We start from the raw sequence: 7198 nt of genomic DNA on the forward strand, positions 1-7198 counted from the left end.
AGTATACATACATTATTATTATGTATGTATATACTTTATATTATGTACATAGTAATATACATTAATACTATATTACAATTATTATCATTGCTAAAAATCTTTTTGTGTAATACTTTCTCAAAAACTGTTGAATTCTCATCACCAGTCCTTGGCTTACACGGAATGGGCTGTTATCACGCTGATTTTTAGATTTTTGTGCCAAATTTGATTTTAAAAAAAAATACAAATTTTACACGTTTTTACCTCAAAATGGTATTTTGAAGGTAGTCCATCATTGGAAGACTTAATTTAAATATATTTGGTGTCATACAAAAGCTATTAAATTATTTACCAGATGATGTATAGGATGACACATTATATTAATTTTGTGACCTTAAAATTACAAAAAAAAAAGCTTTTTGTTTCGCTAAAATTAACAATACATATTTTCTTAAATAAATGCGAAAAATGATAAGCTAATCCCCTTTTTACCTGATACTTTTTCAAAAACTGACCACATACAAAATAACACACCTATAAAAATTTCAGACATTATCCATTTTGTATTTTGGAGTAGTAGTGTGTCAAAAGTTATCACCCGCAAAAATGGCAAATTTTACTTTTTTTTTTTACCCCAAAATGGTATTTGGAACCTATTATTTTTATATTAATATATCTTTTGGTGATTTTTACTGTTTTAACTTATTTTTATGTAATTGTTGAGCTTTTATCTGTGTATATTTTTTGCAATTATTGTTTAACTTCAATTTGGTCTAGATATCTTGTCAGATTGCAATAAAGTGAATTTGATTTGATTTGATTTGATTTGGTACATTAATAAACGATTCAATTTGAAAATATTTAGTATCATAAGAAAGCATTTAAACTTATCTATCAAATGCTGTGTGTTATAAGACATTATATTAATGTTGTGACCCAAAAAGGACCAAAAAAGAACTTATTTTTTATGGGTTTTTTGGCCAAATTAATTAATATTTATTTTATTTATTTCCAGGCAATATAATACAGTACAGTAGATAAGAGAAACAAATAACAAAAACAAAGCCCGAGGATTACCTAAAAGCGAACTTAATCACTATCTAAAGGCTCTCCAAAACATTAAAAAGACAAACATTAAAATCTCAAAAATTCAAAATTCATATATGTACAATATAAAAAGTTAATAAAAATATTACAAAGAGAATTACAATTTCGTTAAGGTAAAAATATAATTTAATTAATAGATGTGTATAAGAGACAGTGTATACACTCAAGTAAAGAAATTATAATGCATTTTTTTTTTTATATTATGTCAACAAAATAGCTAATTCCAGTATTCCCAAACCGCGGGTCCCGCAGGCAGCTAGAAATCAGTAATAATGTTCTTTTCTAAAATCTTGACCGCTGGACTGGGGTGCAACTAGGTGAGCGACATTAATCGCAGCTGTTTGCCTTTGGCCACTTCCCAGGTGCTGAAAAAATGGAATACGGTACGTAAGATTAACTTAGTTGCAGTTCATTGTCCTTTATAATAATAATAGGCCCTAATAAAATAATAATAATAATAATAATAGGTCTAATATTAATAATAGAATTAATAATAATAGGCAACAAATAAAAGTAACAACTAGACTTACTATATCTGTACAACAGAACATAGGGTTTTCATCATTGCCTTAATGAGAAATTATGTTGAAATTGCAAAAAAAAAGTCATTAAGCAAGTATAAATTTAAAAAAAACACACGAAAAAAAAATACTACTAAAGAAAATTATGAGAGGAAAACACAAAGACCAACTCCATGACTAACGCTACGTTGGTGAGACTCGAACTATAACCGCAATGGTAAAAGTGAGGGTGATATGGAGATTCATAACCATTGCGCGCTTATATGAGCCGACCCTGCATAGGTCAGTGCATTTTTAGTTCATCTACATTCCTACTTTCAGTAATATCTTGGTAATTCAGTGATTGAGAGCGAAAATTCTTATTCCATTTCACAGAAACTGTACGTTTAACCTACTTGCAGCTGGTTTAAACGTTTTATAAAACACAACTTGCGTTTAAGCACCCGTCCACTAATATTCTCCAGATATCCTATCCACATCAAAATTTAATAAATTCTTCATTGGAACATGGCAAAGTATTCTGGAAAGTTTCATTTATATCCGAAAATTGATAAGTTTTGGAGGTATTTAAGTCTGGGAGGTTAGCACTTTGAATGACCCTCACATTCACATCCGAATCTGGATCGTCACCAAAATGTATTCATTTCTTCCTCATACGGTAACTTTGTTAAACTTTTCAGAAAGTTTCATTTAACTTGCATTCTTACTATAAATAATCTATAATGGTGTAGAGGTTAAACTATCCCCCGCCGGACACCGTCCCGGTATTTTTGTCTGGACTTTATACTTAGGCCTATGTTGTTCATGTGTTATTGAGTGAATGAACAACACATTGGAATTAATACAGTAGTTTAGCTTACCTCGCAAGAAAAATATCAAATTTGTCCAAAGTAGGCATGCAAATTGGAATATCATCCTTTTTGACTGGTCATATACAGAAAACTATGGTGCCCTATGCTGCCTTGATGCGAGAAGCTTGATTACAATTTAAACACATTTTTGGGTTATCTATATTATAATTATGCTTAATTCAAAGCCTAAAAGCACAGTGATGTAACCCATTACGTCAGATAACGTCATGGATGCAAAACTTACCGGTCTGAAAAACTGTAACAACACAGTTCATCAAAGTGTTCAGTATATAATTTCATATTCAGCGTAATTGAGGCGAAAATAATAACTTTACTGTCATTATAATATACTGAAGCGTTGTTCAAATTGTCACGCATTGAATCCTGTGGTTTGGCCAAGGCCATGTAAAAGGAAATAAGTTGTTTATAATCCCCTTCCTACATAAAAACAACCAACCATTTTTTTCTCTTTGCCAGGACTCACGAAAATATAATTTTTCCACCCATAATCCAACTTCCGGCTATAAGGTACAGATAAAATTTATTGGTTTTTTCAACCTCAGTGTTCTTAAAACGTATTCTTATGAAAAAATTGTACCCTACCATATTTCAATACAAATATGACTATCAAAGTTAAGCATGGACGCAGTTAATGCATAACGTTCACCACAATATATCAATGAGTTGTCTAGGTGAAATACAGTAACCTGGAGGTTAGGGGTATAGGACCAGTTATAGGACGAGTATATATTTCCGCAGAATTTGTATGTATTTCTGTCTGTAATTAGGCCAATCTTCTTTTAGTGGTCATGAATTTTTTGTTCTATTTTATCAAAACTAATCGCGATTTTTAACCTACTACAGGGTGAGCGAGCAAAGCGGGTGCACCCTCAGTTATTGAAATTGTTAATTGTTCCAATTGCAAATGCAATGGGATATTTGATTGGTCAAACAAGCTATATATACAAGTAGCTGAGAAAAATGCATGCCATTAAACATTTTGCAATTTGTTATGATAGGTCTTGAAATAGATTGACTGCACTAGTATAATAGTTTGATTCCATAATTGGGTATTGACCTGTGACCTTTTGACCTCTCGATAACCTAATGACAAGTTTTAGCCTGGTAGGTTCTATTATGTTTATTGCCTAATAATAATGCAGTAGTTTGCCTTTGCTTTTTGTAAACTATCTAATATTTATTGGCGAAAAAAATAAATATGCAAATTAAGATATAATTATTGAGGTCAAAGTGCAGATCTTGTTCAACATCAACAGAGACATGTATTGAGGAAACAGGCATATTATTGTATAATTTGAGATTACTTTAAAGTTTCTATCCTTAAAATGGATGTCGGGTGAGGCATATCTGTGCCTTGTCATTATAGGCCGCATTCCAGTTGGGCTTTGTCCCATGTATAGGCCTATACTTCACTTCGTATAAGTCGTCTGTCAGTTTTTACCTTAGCCATAAAAATTTATATTTACAAAACCTGCACCCTGATTTCTAACTCAATGCTTATTCATGTTATGCCTATCTTGTGCATCCAATCGTGTGCTCAATATTGTAAAATTGACCATGAAGCAATAAAAGCTATGGGAAGACACCAGGCTAGATTTGTAGGGGTTGTGGTTTTTTTTATGATGATGATGATGGTGATGATGATGGTGATGATGATGTTGATAAAATAAATAGGAGTGAAATTTCTGCTGCCTGTCGTATCAGGTCCGCAATCCAATATTTTGTGATGATAATAATCAACATCATCATCGTCATAGTCGTTAGAATTATCATTATAATTTAAATCATCATTATAATTCCAATCATTATATCATTTACCATCATCATAATCATCAAAGGACTATTCACACGCCGACATTAAAAGTAGGTGTAAACTACGTTTTAGAAAACCATAGTTGCATTGTCTACTAATAAAATGTATGCATTATTTTATTTGTCATCAAAATAGCTAATTATCCCTAGGAATGGAACAAAGCCTACTTGAAACAAACGATGCGATACCCAATAAACTAAGTTGCATCAGGGAGTAGGACTAGAGATTGTTTTCATTTGTAAGAAAAATAAACGAGCACAAGAACATGAAGTGCCAGTAGGTGAGCAGCATTATCGGCAATTTGGTCTTACAAATTTCGCTGTGTCTGCACAATAATTTTAATATTATTATTGTCATCATCATCATCATTTTCGTAACAATATTAATATCTTTTCACAAGTCTGGCTGCATTTATTTATTTGTATTTAATATTATTTCATAACTTAAGGTGCTATGTAGTTGCAATATAATTTTTCTTTTAAAACTAGATTAGGATATATTTTTTTAAATATTTAATATCATTATCAGTATTTTAACATTTTTGTACAGTTCAGGTTCATTGTGCTATAATAATAATAATAATAATAATAATAATAATAATAATAATAATAATAATAATAATAATAAGAAGAATAAGAATAAGAATAAGAATAAGAATAATAATAATAATAATAATAATAATAATAATAACAATTTCAAAGACAATGACAATTCATTCATTCATTCATTCAAAATAACCTCCAACAAGGAGAAGCAAAGAAATACAATAAAAATAATGCAATTGAATTAAAAATGAGCTTGAATAATTAGAAACAGGCATAGAATTCGGACATATCACTCACTAAACTTAAACATTTACAGAATTAATTGCAAGAAACAAGGAAATCACATTTCAAATAGGCCGACATATACATATGCATATATATACACATACACACCAACATACATATATATATATACATATATATATATATATATATATATATATATATNTATATATGTACACACACACACATACATATATACATATTCATATACACACCCATACATACATACATATACACATACATATACACACACACACATGAAATGAAGTTGAAATTGCAACAAAAAGAAAAGTCGTTAAAAGGTATAAAGTAAAAAAAAAAACAATATAATTTTAATGAAGTGGAAAAAATGAGGTGGAAAAAACCAAGTTCACTGCGACGTTATTAATGAGACTAAAACTATGGCTGAAATAGTAATAGCGAGGTACATCGTGACTTATAACCATTGTGTGCCATATGAGCCGACATTGCATAGGAAAGTAAATTTTCAGTTCATAGCGATTCAATGACTGAAAGCAAATATTGAAATGACCCTCCAATGTATACCTTTGACTGATTCGTCTCCAGCACATAATTTCTTCCTTTTAACTTGGTTAAACTTTTTCCGAATGTTTCATTCAGATCAGTTGATCCGTTTTCGAAATATATGGTCTAGGACGTTTGCCTTTAAATGGTCCTCAGATCCACATTATACTGCAAATCATCACAAACATTCAGTCATTTTTCTACTAGACCTTTACAAAGTATTATAGAATGTTTCATTTAGATCCATTGGTGTTTTTTAAAGGGATACTTAGGTCTGGGTCCTCAAATTAAAAAGACCCTCAAATTTACACCCTTCACTGGATTGTCACTAACACATACAAATTTCTTCTTTCTAACTTGATTAAACTTTCCCATAAGTGTCATTCACACGCACCCACGCATGACACTATGAACTGAAAATGCACTTTCCTATTCAAGGTCGGCTAATAGCAAGCAATGGTTATAGGTCGCGATGTACCTCGCTATTACCATTGCAGCCATAGTTCAAGTCTCACTAATACGCCGCAGTGAACTTGGTTTTCGTTTATAAGTTTCACTTCATTAAAATTATATTGGTTTTCCGTGTTTTGTTTTTTTTTTACTTTATACCTTTAAACTACTTTTTTTTTGTTGCAATTTCAACTTCATTTCTCATTAAAGCAACGGGGAAAAGCCCTATCTTCTGTTGTTTAAACAGACATAGTAAGTCTAGTTATTATTATAATTATTATCGTTATCAATATTAACATTATTTTTACTATTAATATTTGAACAACTTACTGCAATTCTTCTTAATATTTGTATTGTCTTTCTTGATTCTTTCATTCTTTTCATCTTCATCATTCCGTAGACACGCCATTAGATCCGTAGTTAAATCTTCAAATGCAATGCAGATCTGTCCATCAGTCAATGTAAGACCTAATAATAATAATAATAATAATAATAATAATAATAATAATAATCATGATCATAATAATAATAATATGGTAATAACATTTTAATAGTATGGTAATAATATTAATAATAGTATTATTGGTAACAACAATATTAATAATAATAAAATTATTAATAATCAATAGTATTATTATCCTCTTTATCATTGACTTTATTACCGCCGACTATTTTAATAGGCTTATTATTATCAATATTATTATTGTTGTTATTATTATTATTACTATTATTATTAAACGTCCCCGTTGTTGGATACGAATTGAAATAAAATAAAATAAAATAACATAATAATTAGGCCCTAAGTATACTTATCCTAATAGGCTTATTAGAATAAACTATTATAATATAATTTGTAAAACATTTAGTACACTATAACAATATTCGGGCAGTCTCGAAATGTCTGTCGAAACTTGCACGTGTTATACCAATGATCCCAGAGGTATTGCCATTCTCTCTCTTATACACATCTAGATGTGTATAAGAGACAGCATTTATACGTATGTATATTTACGAATGCATAAATGTATAACTATATACTTGTAATAATATATAAAAATATATTAAACTTTATAACTAAACTAGAAATATTATATAATATTATAC

Source organism: Anneissia japonica, unplaced genomic scaffold, assembly GCF_011630105.1.
Source record: "Anneissia japonica isolate Jap-2015-1 unplaced genomic scaffold, ASM1163010v1 scaffold165_len1371125_cov188, whole genome shotgun sequence".
In the NCBI taxonomy this organism is placed as follows: Eukaryota; Metazoa; Echinodermata; class Crinoidea; order Comatulida; family Comatulidae; genus Anneissia; species Anneissia japonica.